Source organism: Peromyscus maniculatus, chromosome 10, assembly GCF_049852395.1.
Source record: "Peromyscus maniculatus bairdii isolate BWxNUB_F1_BW_parent chromosome 10, HU_Pman_BW_mat_3.1, whole genome shotgun sequence".
In the NCBI taxonomy this organism is placed as follows: Eukaryota; Metazoa; Chordata; class Mammalia; order Rodentia; family Cricetidae; genus Peromyscus; species Peromyscus maniculatus.
In genome coordinates, this window is record NC_134861.1 from 5196751 (window position 1) to 5212757 (window position 16007).

Below are 16007 nucleotides of genomic sequence, written 5' to 3' on the forward strand. Positions count from 1 at the left end.
GGAAGTAACTAATTAGTTCACATTCTGCCATGTGAGTAAACCTTTTTAAAGCCTGAGTACTTCTTGGAAAGGATGCCTGAATAGATGAAAGACTAGGCTCCTCCCTTGAGTAACCCACAGGGTCTCTAACAACTGACTCATTCTGCAGTTCTGACTTAAGTCTTCTTTTGGTTCCTCACATTTCTGCAGGCAGTGGCCTAACAGTCCTGTATAGCTTGGCTGCTTAAAAATAACCTAGTAATCTCACTTGGAGTCCTATTGTTTTTCTCTCTACGGCTCCACAAACCTCAAGTTATGACAGTTTATAACATTAAAATGAACATATCACATCTGTGTGGACATAAAAATTGTCCATTTTTAAAAAATTCATTAATTATCTACTCTTAAAAATGGAACGTTGACTCTTAGGATCAGGGGCCAAAATGGGAGGATTTTTGTTCTATGTTGGAGTTATTCACAAAAACTTACACAAATTCACAAGCAAATAATAAGTCCACACACTACAAACTATCAAGCCAAAAATGAAGGCTGCTGGGCAGAGAAGAAAATGGAAGGAAAGAAAAGGAAATGACTCAAAGTAATAGAGTGTATACTGCGTGAACCTTATTCATCCCTAGCCAGCAGTTAAGATTTGAACTCTCGGTCTTGGGGAGTGGGAGAACACACAAAAAGAGCTGTGTTTACTGGACTTGTTCCCTCTGTGCTACTTTTTGTAATTGTGCGAGATATAGATATACATATACACATATCGATTTAAATATGTAACCAGAACTTAAAACATGGAAAAGGGAGGAGTTAAAAAGTCTCAGCTTCCTGAAATGTTTCATAACTTATTTTCTATGATGATGATCTTATTTCAAACACATAAAACAGACTATAATCCATGCACAATCTTGGAATTTAATTCCTTTAAAAGTCAAGGCCTTCAAAGTCTGTGAGTAGGCTGGCAGTACTTAGGCACTTCTCTACCCTAATTCTGAACTCTCTCGATATCAAACCGGTCTCTTTAACGGGGTCCGTTATAACATACACACCCCCCAATTATCTACCTGGAAATGATTCCTGTCAGAACATCCGATTTCATACCGTTTCGTCGTCAATGTCAAACCTCGTCCTGAGCTGAGAAGGGAGAAAAGCTCAGTGTTGCAACGCGTCCTAAGCATATCCTCATCCATTTTCTTCTCACCGAAACTCAAAACCAAGCATCTTTTAAATGCCGAGATTTAAAACCAAGGCAGTCGCCAGGCGCTCGGGTCGCCACGGTCCGGCTCGCCGCGCCCTGCGCTTTCTAGGCTGGGAGCTGCATCCCGAGCAAGGGAGCGCGCCCCGTGAGGCGCGGCCACAGCCCCGGGCGGGTCCGCGGGTCCAGCCAGCCTCGTCTCCACCTGCGAGGCCAGGCAAGGGCCGGCGACCGCTGCGCCGCGCTGACCAACGGCCGGCGCCCCGAGTGTCAACGCCGGACGCTTCCGCACACAAAAAGCGCCTCTTGGTCCACCCGGCCGCCCCTCCCACCGCGCCTCCCGGCCCCGCGCCGCACAAAGGCCCGCTCGTCCCGCCCGGCGCCGCGGGAACAAAGGCGGCCGCCCGCCGGCCCGGCACAGGTGCAGCCCCGGCCAGCGGGCCCAACATGGCCGCGCGCCCGCCGCCCCGTTAGCCGTCGCCGGTCGTGCGCGTCCGGCCGGCGCTTCAGGCCGAGACCTCCCAGCCTCCTGATCCTCCGCCCTCGCCTCAGGCCGTGCGTCCTCCTCCGGCCTGCCCGCGCCGCCCGGCCCTCGGCCCCTCAGGCCGCCCCCCACAGCCCTCGGGCCTCGATCGCCCGGCCTCCCTTCCCCGGCCAGCGGTTAGTTCCCGCGGCGGTTGGCCGGCGGCCCCAGTGACCTGCACTGCGTCGCATCCTCCGGAGGCTGTCCGGCAGTGGCTGTCCAGCGGCGGCGGCGGCGGCGGCGGGCGCGAGGCCGCGGAGGGCAGGGCGGCGGGAGGGGGCGGCGGCGGCGGCAGCGGCGGGCGCAGCGCGGCCAGGCCGAGGCTCTCCGCGCGCGGCGCCGACCCCGCCCCCGCGCCTCCCGCCCGCCGCCGCCGCCGCCGGGGCCGCCGCCGCCCCCAGAAGCCGCGGGAAAACTGCGCTCCGCTGATTGGCTGCCGCCTCTAGGCGCCCGCGGACCGGGCTTTTCAAATCCGCGCCGGGGCCGCGCGCGGAGAGCGGCGGGCGGCGGGCGACGGGGCGCGCGGGGCAGGCAGCGGTCCCGAGCGCGGGTGTTGAAGGAGCCGGGCGCGCGCCCGCTCCGCTCGCCTCCCGCTCCCGCTCCTCGAGCGGCGCGCGGGCGGCGGCCAGCTCCGCAACCGCGGCGAGCCCCGGCGCGGTGACGTCACGCCCACCGCCCAATCGCCGCGCGCGGCCCCGGAGCCCGGCGTGGGCGCGGACGCGGGCACACGGCCTCGGGCAGATGGGGAGCGCGGGAGGCCGCGGCCCCGCCCAGCGTTCGGGCCTCAAGCTCCAGCGCCTGGCGGGAGCAGCTCGTGGCGCGCCGGAGCTCGTCCGCCTCCCGGCGTGGACAGCGGGACACGGCGGCGCGGAGTCGTCTGCGGGCGGGGCGCGCGTCCCTGAGCGTGTTCGCGGGGTGCTCCGGGTCCTGCGGTCAGGGCCTGGCCAGGTCCTGAGACGCCAGGCCGGACCGGCTGTCAACAGCCGGGGAGAATCACTTGTCAAAGATGAACGACTTGCGTCCCGGGAAGGCGTCCGGAGGCAGAGTCTCCAGAGATGCGTTGCTACGGATGGTCGGAACGCAGCCCCGCGGTCGGGGTAGCTTTAGTGCTTTGCGCGGAGCGCGTGCGCGTGGCGCAGAGTCGGGGAAGTGTGATCGGAGACTCGAGAAGGGCGGTGGTCCTGGGAGGTCTGACTCGCTTTTTTAAGCGAGTTAGGTCTCTAGCCTCCCTGGAGTCCGGGACCCTGGACCCTATTCTCCAGGTGTTCACTGGATCAAGCCAGCCGTAGAATGTTCTCAGGCTCCTGAAGACCGCTCCCAGACAGCTCAGATCATGGGACTCAGACTGGCCCCCTTCTGACTGGCAGCTTGTTGTCCACTGCTCCCTTCTGTCAGCTCTCCCCCTGCCTCCACTTCCTGTGAGGTTCAGCTGGTGTCCACACTCCAACTCTGAGTGCTGCTATGGGTTGTGGCCCAGGACTAAGCCCCTTCCCTTTGCTGTATCCCTGGGGATACTTAACTTGCTATTTCCACAGCCTACAGATCTCCCCTAATCTTCAGGGATGTTCCTGGCCTACTGCTTTGGACTGAGAGGGGTGTGGGGAAAAAGTAACCTCAAGCTCAAGCATTGTCCATGAAACTAAGCAAGACCTGAAACCCTGAAGCTCTAAGTCCAGGAAAGGCCTGCAGGCAGGATTGCAGAGCCCAGCTGGAACAGACCTGTCTGCTGGATAACTAGCAGGGGTTAGCCACAGGCACACTAGCTCCACAAGACCTTCATTTTACCTTCCATCCACACACTAGGACGAGTCAGGCAGGATGGGTGTTACAGTGAGATGGTTAGCCTCACCGTGTTCATGCCAGTGCTTACTATGGGCCACCATGACCCCTGGCACATCTCTACCTAGGTATGGTCAAACTCCTCTGGCAGCGGGGAGTAAGTCTCCTCTCTGTCCCCCTAGGCCTACTCGCTGCCTTACTCCCTAGAACCTTTTAGATCTCTGCAGCACATGGAAGATACGATGTAGCTTACTTGGTGTCAGATTTGGCAGTAGAGGCGTTTAAAAAACAAAACACACGGGCAAAGCTACACAGAGAAACCCTGTCTGGAAACACACACACACACACACACACACAAACACACACCCTGCATTTAGAGTACTACAGTCAGCATGCAGATGTACTCAAAACATGCAAGTTTTGAATTGTCTTCAATGTTACTTGAGGCTGTTCCTTCGCTGTTCTGCTTGAGCCTTCCTAAGCCCCCTCAGTAAGTCTAGCCAGCCTCACCCGGGACTTCTGACCTGTTGCAGTACTTGATATATGTTACAGTGCCCCCAGGCAGAAAAGGTGCCTACATAGGACTCCATGGGTAGAATCCTGAAGAAAAAGAAACTCATGCACCAAAGTTTGCGTACTTCCCATACCAGGATACCAAGAGGATCCAAGACAATATTTTCATTCTGTAGGGCACCTGTGTAGATGCACCGGCAGCCTGGAAGTTCTGAGACTACCAGAGGAGCTCATCTTGGAGGGAAGCCTTAGGCAGCCCGGTGGGACTCAGATCCCAGGCGGGCCGTGAGTGGAACAGGACTCAGGAAAAACAGCACAGCCAGCCCTCCTTCTTTGCTCTCTCCGATGCTTGTCTCTAGCTGTTGCACTCAGTGTTTTCCTACCTGGAGCCTGCAGTCCTAAAAGGCTTAGTCTGCTCTTCTGCTGCTCCATGTGGCCCTGACTGAAGTCCACTTGTCTGCCTGCTCCTCCAGGCCTCATGGCTGGGACTTTGTAAAAGCCGCTGCCAAAGATAGAGCCCAGGCCCCTTAGTCAAAAAAAAAAAAAAAAAAAAACCTAAGACCCCCACTATGGCTAGGGTCCCCTAGGGGCCAGGCTCATTGCTGTTTCCATGGAGATGTGTGCACTCTGACCCTAGTCTTTCTCTGTCCCAGGCCAAATAAAGAGGGCTTCCAAGTGGAAATGCAGCTTGAGCTGCCCCTCCTCCCATGCCCTAGGTGGCCTCTGTCTCCAAAAAGGGGGTTGGGGAAGGCCCAGAGCCCAGGCAGAACCGCCAAAGGACCTCCTACCCCACAACCTCCCCAGAACTGATCATTCTGCTTTCTAGACGAGAGTGACTTTCCCCAGACCAAGGCTCCACCTGAAGTCCCACCCAAGCAAAGGACACTGGGGTTCCCTGGGAACACTCTTGGATTCCTGGGAAGCTCTGCAAGGCTATTCCACTTACTTAGGGTCCCCATCAGAAGAGAAGTACACATGACAGAATTCTGGCTGAGAACCCCCCTTTCACACACAACTCCTGGCTCAGAGGCCTGAGGTTTCTGTCATTGGCATTCAATAGTTACCTCCAAATACAAACCACAGTCCTGAGCAACTGCAGACCCATCTCTTTCCAAGGATGCTTCCTAGGCTGATCACCCAACACATCAGAGGACCTGGGCGAGCCATCTCCCACTGGGTGTCACTCAGAACAAACTAAACTTCTCTCCCCTTCATCTAGGTCTTAGGTGAAGGACTACTTTTTCTTCCAAAGCCGCCTTTTTTTTTTTCTTCCAAGATTTATTTTTTCTTAGGCGGTCGTTGTGACACATGCCTTTAATCCCAGCACTCAGGAGACAGAAACAGGTAGATCTCTGTGAGTTCAAGACCAGCCTGGTCTACAGATAGGAATGATGCTCACTGGAGCAGGTAACCATAAGATAACTAAGAAGAGGCAGGAAAGCCCTATCCAGAAACTTTTACACTAACATACCCATGTTTGGGACTTTAGCCTCCACAACTGTAAACCAGTAAATTTCTGTTGTTTGATATCTAAGAAACCAGTAACCAGCTAACTCTACAGAGCGAGTTCCAAGACATCCAGAGCTGTCACACAGAGAAACCCTGTCTCAAAAAAATTTTGTAATTATTTTATTCTTTCATTATGTGTATGTCTGTGGATATGTGCATGTGAGTGCATGTGCCAGAGATGTGGGAGCAGCTGTAATTGGATTTTTCTGTGAGCCAACAGCTCCCAAATAACACAGAGACTTAGAGACTTATTATTAATTATGAAAGCTCGGCCTTAGCTTAGGCTTGTCCCACCTAGCTCTTATTATTAATCTCCATTCTACCACACAGCTTTTACCTCTCTCCCACTCTGTGTCTGACTCATTCCACATCTCCATGGTGTATCCTGTGCACCTCAATTATCCTCTTCCTCTCTCTGTCCTGGGACGCCCGCCTATCTCTCCTGCCTAGGAATTGGCCATTCAGCTTTTTATTATACCAATCACAGCAATACCTCTTCTGAGTGTACAAATACCCACAACATTTCCCCTTTTTGTCTAAAAAGGGAAGGTTTGCCGGGCGGTGGTGGCGCACACCTTTAATCCCAGCACTCGGGAGGCAGAGGCAGGCGGATCTCTGTGAGTTCGAGGCCAGCCTGGACTACCAAGTGAGTCCCAGGAAAGGCGCAAAGCTACACAGAGAAACCCTGTCTTGAAAAACCAAAAAAAAAAAAAAAAAAAAAAAGGGAAGGTTTGCTGGGTGGTGGTTGCACACACCTTTAATCCCAGCACTTGGGAGGCAGAGGCAGGTGGATCTCTGTGAGTCTGAGGCCAGCCTGGTCTACAGAGTAAGTTCCAGTATAGCCAGGGTGTAGGCAGAGGTTTCTGTCCCAATTACCTGCTCCCAAATAACCAACATGGAGACTCAATATTAATTACAAATGCTCAGTCAATAGCTCAGACTTGTTACTAGCTAACTCTTACAATTAAATTAACCCATATTTCTTATCTATGTTTTGCTACATGGCTTATGGCTTGTTACCTCATTTTCTATATGTCCTGCTTCCTCAATGGCTGGCTGGCATCTCCCCTGATTCAACCCTTCTGTATTCCATCATTCTCAGTTTGGCTTTCCCACCTAACCTGTTCAGCTATTGGCCAGGTCAGCTTGTTTATTAAACCAATTATAGCAACATATATTCACACAGTGTACAGAAGGATTGTTCCACAGCACTAGGGTTACACAAGAAACCCTGCCTTGAAAAATCAAAAAACAAAAAAACAAAACAAAAAAACAGAAACAGAAACCAGGCCTGAAGCTAGACACTGTGGGTGCAAGTCTGTAATCATTATTCTGGAGGGGATGAAGCTGGAGGTTTATAAGTTTGAGGACTGCCTGGGCCACACAACAAGATACTGTCTCAAGAATAAATAAGTAGGGGTTAGAGAGATGTGTAATAAGTCTTTCTCTGTCCCACATAGGGTCTGAGAAAGCAACAGAGAGCACTTGAATAGCTGGTGTACTATGTCTGCCTGCCACATCGTGGACACAGCAGCTTCCCAGAGCTAGGGCAGTGAACATGCTTGCTTGAGACTAGGGAACCGAGGGGGAAATGGCCAGCCGCCAGAGCCTTGCAGAGGCTAGTGTGTGTAGATAAGTTTTTCTTTGGGCTGCCAGCTCACAAATAACAACACAAAGACATTATTAATTATAAAAGCTTGGCCTTAGCTTAGGCTTGTCCCATAACTCTTATACCTTAAATTAACCCATTTATATTAATCTACATTCTATCACATGGTGTTACCTCTCTTCCACCTTGCAACTCCTGTTTCCTCTCAATGCTTCTTCTGCATGCCTAGATTCCTCCTCCTACTTCCTCTCTCTCCTGCCTATACCTCCTGCCTAGCTATTGGTAATTCAGCTCTTTATTAAACCAATAACAGCAATATATCTTTGCACAGTGTACAAATACCCCCACAACAGAGATGGCTCAGTGGTTAAGAACATTGGCTGCTCATACAGGGGACCTGGGTTTGGTTCCCAACACCCACATGGCAGCTCACAACCATTCTTAACTTTGCTTCCAGAGGATCCCAGGTCCCCTACTGGTTCTGTGGGCATGAGGTATGCAAGTGGTACACACATATACAAGCAGGAAAAACATGCATACACATAAAATATTATTTAAATAGGTAAAAATATCCTGAAATTGTGTTACGGTGTGTGTGAGTGTGTGTGTGTGTGTGTGTGTGTGTGTGTGTGTTTGAATGCACATGCCATAATGCATGTATGGAAGTCAGAGGATAACTTGCAGCAATCAGTTCTCTTTCCACAATGTGGGTTCCAGGGATCAAATTCAACTTGTTAGGTTTGGTGTCAGTACCTTTACCTGCTGAGCCATCTCACTGACCCTAAAATAAAATTGTAAAAGCCAGTTCTGCGCCTAGGTACTAGATTTGACAGCAAAAGGCTTTATTTTTATTGCTTTATTCTTTTGGTTTTTCAAGACAGGGTTTCTCTGTGTAGCCCTGGCTGTCCTGGAACTCATTCTATAGACCAGGCTGGCCTCAGACTCAGAGATCTGCCTGCCTCTGCCAAACACTTTTAATCCCAGCACTTGGAAGGAAGAGGCAGAGGGAGGTGAATCTCTGTGAGTTTGAAGCCAGCCTGGTCTACAGAGTGAGGTCCAGGACAGCCAGGGCTACACAGAGAAACAAAACAAAAAGATCCAGCTGTAAGACATTTTCTTAGTGATTGAGGGGGTAGGGCCCGGCCCACTGTGGGTAGTGCCATCCCTGGGTTGCTGGTCCTGGGTTCTATAAGAAAGCATGATGTGCAAGCCATGGAGAGCAAACCAGTAAGCAGCACACCTCCATAGCCTCTGCATCAGCTCCAGCCTCCAGGTTCCTGCCCTGTTTGAGTTCCTGTCTTGGCTTCCTTTAGTCAGTGATGGACTATAATGTGGAAGTGTAATCCCAATGTATCCTTTCCTCCTTGGTCTACAGTACAAGTTCCAGGACAGCCAGGGCTACATAGAGAAACTCTGTCTAGGTGAGGTGGAACAGGAAGGCCTCACTTTGTAGCTCTGGCTGTCCTAGAACTCTCTATGTAGATCAGGTTGGCCTCCAATTCATAGAGATCTGCCTGCTTCTTTGCCTCCTGAGTGCTGAGATTAAAGATGTGTGCTCCCAAGCCTGGCTAGGTTAATTAACTGATTGATTGATTGGTTGATTGAGTGTGTGTGTGTGTGTGTGTGTGTGTGTGTGTGTGTGTGTGTGTGTTTGCACATAGGCATGCCTTCGTGCATGTGTGCATATGCATACATGACTGACATGGTGTGCATGTGGAGATCACGGGACAATTTACAGCTCTCTACAACACGTGGGTGGTGCATGTCCATAATTCTAGCACCTGGGAAGCTGAGACAGGAAGATCAGGAAAGCTAACCTCAATTACACAGTGAATTCAAGGACTGCCTTAGCAACCTGAGACCCTGTATCAAAAACTCAAACAAATAATTTCCCCCAGCTAATCCTTTTACTAAACTGTTGTGGGAAATTTTGATTGCATTGTGACACTCCAGACTGTCAATAAAGTTTACCTTGAATAAGGGGGTGGAGCCAGGGACTAGCTGACCAGAATTAGCCATAGAGAAGCTAGCAAAGACAGGAAGGAAAGGGCAGGGACTAGAGTTTGAGCTTTCTTTTGGTTTGGGGACAAGTAAAGAGATACATCTCTTGCTGGTCTCTGGCCAAAAAGCAAGGTCACCTGGTTGCTTCTCAGCTTCTCTGATCTAGCAGGTTTTCACCCCCACATCTGACTACCGAGTCTTTGTTGGTAAATGGAACGATAGGGGCTTAGTTTAAACCTACATATGGCAGTGGCAGTGGCAAAGCCAGGCCGAGGGACTGGAAGCCCCCCACCAGGCCAAGGCCTGAGTGGCCATGGGGCACTGAATTCTAGGCTGTGGGGCTGCGAATGATAATTAAAGCATCAGTAGATTCATGTGCAGTTGACAGTAAAACATCACAAAACTCGCATACACCCTCTACTCCACTGTGCCTCTCCCCTCGTTTCCTGTCAAAACCCCAGTAGGCACATCCACCTAGGGATGACAGCCCCCAACCCTGCAGAATCCTCCAATGCACAATGCAATCGTTCTTGACTTTCCTACTGCTGCGACCCTTTCATACAGTTCCTCATGTTGCGGGGACTCACAACTGTAAAATTCTTCCCATTGCTACTTCATGACTGTATTTGCTACTGTTATGAATCATAATGTAAATATCTGATATGTGACCCCTGTGAAAGGATCCTTTGACCACCAAAGGGGTCTTGCCCCACATGTTGAACACCTCTGCTCCATTGTGATCGCCAAGGACTCCCTAGCCATACTAACTCCTTTTCTTTCTGTGCTGCCGGGGCATCCTGCCCTGTTTGTGCACCAATGTAAACACTGGAAGATTATAACTTTTGGGAAATATAGGGAGGAGGAAAGGGAGCCCTTTGAAAAGGAAACCAAAAGGTTAAAGGGTTTTTCCTGTTGTAGCTTTAGTGGCCTACTCCAGTAATCTCAGCACTTCCACTGCCAGAGGCTCTCTAGATGCAGGCCAGCCTGAACTCTACTGGATCAAATATGAAAACAAAACAAGAGCCCATGGTGTCAAACAGCTGGGCGTGTGTGAACATTTGGACTGCTGCATGAGACACAGGGCAAGTGGGCACACTGCTTTTCTCTTGGCTGTAGCTAGCTGGAGGAGTATCCAGTCTCCATCCTTGGGCTCTTTTTATCTAAACTTGAATGACTGTGCTAAGTACATACTTCTTTGATAATTAGAAGACCCACTAAGGCTATTTGGATTAGTGGAAAATGAATTTTCAAGCACCCTACTCTGCACTGTCAGACTCCTAGTCTATCTTGGCTCTCTACCCCTCCTGTTGCCTCTCTCATATCTGGCCTGACAAGCCAAGAGCAATGCCAATGGCAGTGTGTTGCAGGACATTTGATCACACTGTGAACCCTGAGATTGTGTTATCACAGTGTGTTGCAGGACATTTGATCACACTGTGAACCCTGAGATTGTGTTATCACAGTGTGTTACAGGACATGTGATCACACTGTGAACCCCGAGATTGTGTTATCACAGTATGTTGCAGGATATTTGATCACATTGTGAACCCTGAGATTGTATTATTTATTAGAAAAACCTGTTTCTAGTTGTTCTGTGGTTCAGCCCTAGCACACACCTTTAACCCAAAAGCTTTCTGCTTGAATATTGTAAACAGGATTAAATAAAGTCAACTATAGGTCAAGAGACAAAACAAGCAACCAGTTGACAGGAAGTGAACATAGGATTATTAAGAAGAAACCATAGCCAGGCAGTGGTGGTGCATGTCTTTAATCCCAGCATTCAGGAGGCAGAGGCAGGCAGAGCTCTGTGAGTTCGAGGCCAGCCTGGCTTACAGAGTGAGTTCCAGGACAGGCACCAAAAATACACAGAGAAACCCTGTCTCAGAGGGAAAAAATGGCACTCCAACATGTGGCACAACCACACAGACAGGAAATCATGCCAGCTATGGACAAACTGAGAAGACATCAGATTTGGTAAGACACCTGGGAAGTCCTCAAGGAGAGAGTTAAGTAATATTAAAAGGAAAAAAATCTTTCCCATGTTAAGAATGGGAGGTATAATACTGGGTGTCTGGACCCTGTATTATGCTACTTTAGACGGCTTGAAAATAGAAGCAGAAAATGAAAAGATAAATGACTTAACTGAGATTGACCTAATACCGATTATAATTACTATCAGTCTGGTAATTCATATTTTTCTTATTTTTAAAAATTTATTTATTTACTTATGTATACAGTGTTCTGTTTACATATATGCCTGCAAGCCAGAAGAGGGCGCCAGATTTCATTATAGATGTTTGTGAGCTACCATGTGGTTGCTGGGAATTGAACTCAAGACCTCTGGAAGAGCAGCTAGTGCTCTTAACCTCTGAGCCATCTCTTTAGCCCCATCATATTTTATCCTTAATAGCCTTACTGGGTTTTTTTTTTGGTGCCAAATATGAAAAGTAAATTGATAAGATACAAAAAGACTTATAAATGAAAATAAGAAAAATATTCAGACATAGAAGAATTTAGATAAGAACTTACCTTGCCACTGCATGATAAAACTGAAGAGGGGCAGCACAAGGTTGTTATAAAACCAACCTTAGTTTATCCAGTTACTATACTGGACTACCAGCAGATGATAGGCATTCGCAAGGTTATGTAGAAGTTAAATTGAATCCTATAAAAATATTAGCTTTGAGGAGACTTAAGGAAGCAGTCATTTCATATGGCATGCCTTTCACTTTATGAAACAAGTATTTCTTTTTTTTTTCCTTTCTTTTTTTTTTGTTTGTTTTTTTTTGTTTTGTTTTTTGTTTTTTTGTTTTTTGTTTTTTGTTTTCAAGACAGGGTTGCTGGGGATGCCGTGAATGTGTTGCTCTGATTTATTGATAAATAAAACTATGATTGGCCAGTAGCCAGGCAGGAAGTATACTGCAGGTGGGATAAGAAGAGAGAATTCTGGGAAGTGGAAGGCCGAGTCAGGAGATGCTGTCAGCTGCTGCTGCCATGAGAAGCAAGATGTAAGGTACCAGTAAGCCACAAGCCATGTGGCAACTTACAGATTAATAGAAATGGGTTAATTTGAGATATAAGAACTAGATAGCAAGAAGCGTGAGCCATTAGGCCAAACAGCTTAAATAATATAAGCACCTGTGTGTTTATTTGGGTCTAAGTGGCTATAGGTCTGAGGGGGATTGGAGAAAACTCTAGCTACACGGGGTTTTTCTGTGTAGTTTTGGTGCCTGTCCTGGATCTCGCCCTGTAGACCAGGCTGGCCTCAAACTCAAAGAGATCTGCCTGCCTCTGCCTCCTGAGTGCTGGGATTAAAGTGTGTGCCACTGCCATCTGGCTCATGAAGCAAGTATTTAATTCATTGGCAACTCAGAACAGAATTATCCCCCAAGACTGAAAAGATTTGGCAACAGCAATATTGGAAGTTAGTCCTCAGTTACAATGGCAAACATGATGGAAAGAGGAAGCTAGGGCCATGGAACAATGAAATAGGGCTAGAGGTATTAATATTTCCCAAGATCAGCTTCTAGGTGAAGGCCAGAATGCTGAACTGCAAAGGTGGTTGAATTTGATGATCATACCTTGGTACTATATTGTTTAGCAGCTTTAAATGCTTGGGACAAGGTTGAAGAATCAGGAAAGATGTCTGATGTAGTATTTTCTCATCAGGACCACCAGCCCCCAAATAATGACATGGAGACTTATTATTAATTATAAAACCTGGGCTTAACTTAGGCTTGTCCCACTAGCTCTTATAACTTAAATTAACCTATTTTATTAACCTACATTCTCCCACATAGCTTTTTAACCTCTCCTTAATTCTATATGTCTGACTCCCTCTGTGTCTCACTCATGTCTCCTACACACCTTGATTCATCTCTCTAAGTTCCTGTCTCTCCCAGAAGTCCCACCTAACCTCTTCCTGCCTAGCTATTGGCCATTTATCTCTTTATTAAACCAATCAGAATGCATCTTGGCAAAGACACATATTCACAGTGTAAAAAAAGATTATCCCAGCCGGGCGGTGGTGGCACACGCCTTTAATCCCAGCACTCGGGAGGCAGAGCCAGGCGGATCTCTGTGAGTTCGAGGCCAGCCTGGGCTACCAAGTGAGCTCCAGGAAAGGCGCAAAGCTACACAGAGAAACCCTGTCTCGAAAAACCCAAAAAAAAAAAAAAAAAAAAAAAAAAAAAAAAAAAAAAAAAAAAAGATTATCCTGGGGTTGGGGATTTAGCTCAATGGTAGAGCGCTTGCCTAGCAAGCGCAAGGCCCTGGGTTTGGTCCTCAGCTTCAGAAAAAAAAAAAAAAAAGATTATCCCACAACAGTCTGAGTCATTTACTAAGAATATATGAGGTCCAAAAGAAGACTTCACTGATTTTTTTGCAAAAATTGACTTAATCTGTAAATAGAAAAGTATCACATCTAGAAGTCAGACAAATACTAATCAAATCTTTGGTTTTTGAAAATGCAAATTCAGAATGCAAAGGGGTGATTGGCTTTTAAATGAAAGATCAGCATCAATAGATGAATGGATTAGAAATACAGCTGATATTGGATCTCAGATGTATGATGCTACTCAGATAGAAGTAATCTCTAAAAGTTTTAAGAAAAATCAAAATGTCAGATGTTTTAATTGTGGTAAGCAAGCTCATTTGAAAAGGGATTGTAGGCAAGGCATTCTTAGAAACACTATTTTTTCTAGAGATAATCCAAACAGAAGGCCCCAGGCTTCTGTGGTATGCAAAGGCTGGCATTGGACTTATGAATGTAGATTAATAAGGGATAGGCAAGGTAATCCTTTCCCAATGGGAAACAACCTAAGGGGCCTCTCACAAGCCCCAATATCAAATTCAATTCAATGATTCCCTGTGAGGACCAGACAAACTCATACACAGAGCAATTAAAAGATTTAACACCTGTTGTTAAAATCAGTGCTGTTCTGGATGTAATCAAGGACAGAACAGCTTCAGTTGATATAACAAAAGTTCAAGAGAGACCAGAAGACAAGTATTTTGGCAAATTGCTATAAATGATTGTTGGGGAATATTTGCTTACACTGGGTGAAAATGTGTCACTATGATTGATTTAATAAAGAGCTGAATGGCCAATAACTAGGCAGGAGAGAATAGACAGATTTCCAGGGAAAGAGAAGAGAGGTGGGCAAACATCAGTAAGACTTTGAAGAAGTCAGATATACAATACAGAGCAGAGGCAACCGAGCCATGTGGCAGAATGTAGATTAATAGAAACAGTTTAAATTGAGTTATAAGACCTTGTTGAGGACAAGCATAAGCTAAAGGCTAAACTTTCATATTAATAAGTCTTCTTGTCATTATTTGTGGTCTGGTGGGGCCGATGAAAAAGTACTACTACAAATGATCAGAGACCAAAGTTAAAAATATGTATAAATAACAAAGAAATTGAAGGTTTACTAGACATAGGAGTAGATGTAACAATAATTTCACCAAAATCTTGTCCATCCAGATTGGCTTCTTCAGGATGTAAATATTCAGCTTCTTGAGATTGGAACTTTATCTTAGGTAAAACAAAGTACAAGTTGGGTCAAGTATATAGGGCCAGAAGGACAGATAGGAAAATTAAAACAATATGTGGCTAACATAGCAATGAATTTATGTGGATGTAATTTGTTGCAGCAATGGAAAATTTGGATTAACATCCCAATTTCAGAAACAAACCATAACCTAACATATGCTTCTGAGGAAAATATTAAAAGACATTATCAAGAATAGTCATTGACCCTTCAAGTTGTACATAAACAAACCACAACAGCTGTTGGTTTTTCAAAGGTACCAACAGCCCTACCTTTAAAATGGTTAACTGACAAACCTGTGTGGGTGGAACAACGGCCTTAGACATCAGAAAAATTACAGGCACCAGAACGGCTGATACAGGAGCAGATAAATGCTCAACATATTGAACAATCGACCAGTCCTTGGAATTCTCCTGTATTTGTTAAAAAGATACCTAAAAAATGGAGAATGTACATAGATTTAAGAGCCATAAATAAGGTGATTCAACCAATGGGCTCATTTATAGCCTGGCATTCCCTTGCCTTCTTTATTACCTCAGGGATGTCCTATTGTAGTGATTGATTTAAAAGACTGCTTTTTAATTATACCTTTACAAGAACAGGATAAAGGAAAACTTGCCTTCACAATGCCTATTTATAATAATGCTGAACCTGTTTAAAGGTGTCAGTGGAAAATTCTTCCACAAGGAATGTTAAACAACTCCACCTGTGTCAATATTTTGTACACTAGCCGTTAGAATTAATTCATAAACAGTTTCCTCATTCTAAAATTTATCATTATATGGGTGATAACTTACTGGCTGATTCAGACTTAGATACCTCAGGTAAAAATTTCTTAATGAAGTAAAGAGAATTTTGCCTTGCTAAGGACTATAAATTGCTCCTGAAAAAATACAAAGAGGGGATTTTATCAATTATCTATAAGATAAGTTTACAGAAAATTCGACCACAGAAAGTACAAATCAGGAGTAATCAATTACATACTTTTTTGTTGTTGTTTTTGCTTGTTTGTTTGTTTTGTTTTGTTTTTTGAGACAGAAACAGTCCTAGCTATCCTGGAACTTACTCTATAGACTAGGCTGGCCTTGAAACTCACAGAGATCTGCCTGCCTCTTCTTCCCAGTGCTGGGATTAAAAGCGTGTGCCACCACGGCTCAATTACAAACTCTTCATGATTTTCAAAATTTGCTGGGAGATACTCACTGGGTATGGACACAACTGGATTAACTACTCAAGAGGTAAGTAATTATTTCAAACCTTACATAGTGATAAGGACTTAAATAGCCCAAGAAAATTATCACCTGAGGCTGATAGAGTATTGACTGTGGAAGAAAAGAAATT

The 16007-nt window shown here is 46.6% G+C and overlaps 1 protein-coding gene across 5 annotated transcripts in view; it reads right to left on the minus strand.

The window, feature by feature from the left end:
* Positions 1–2017, minus strand: part of Nsd2 (nuclear receptor binding SET domain protein 2) — an 85987-nt gene extending 83970 nt beyond the window's left edge. For 4 of the 5 annotated variants that reach the window (XR_013043100.1, XM_076547003.1, XM_076547005.1 and 1 more), the window contains exons 1-2: positions 1879–2017; positions 1050–1119 (exon numbers count right to left, since the gene is read on the minus strand). The gene's annotated coding sequence lies outside the window, so the exon portion shown is untranslated. The remainder of the gene's footprint in view (positions 1–1049; positions 1120–1878) is intronic. The other variant, XM_076547004.1, reaches the window with a different exon arrangement.
* Positions 2018–16007: the final 13990 nt, after the last annotated feature.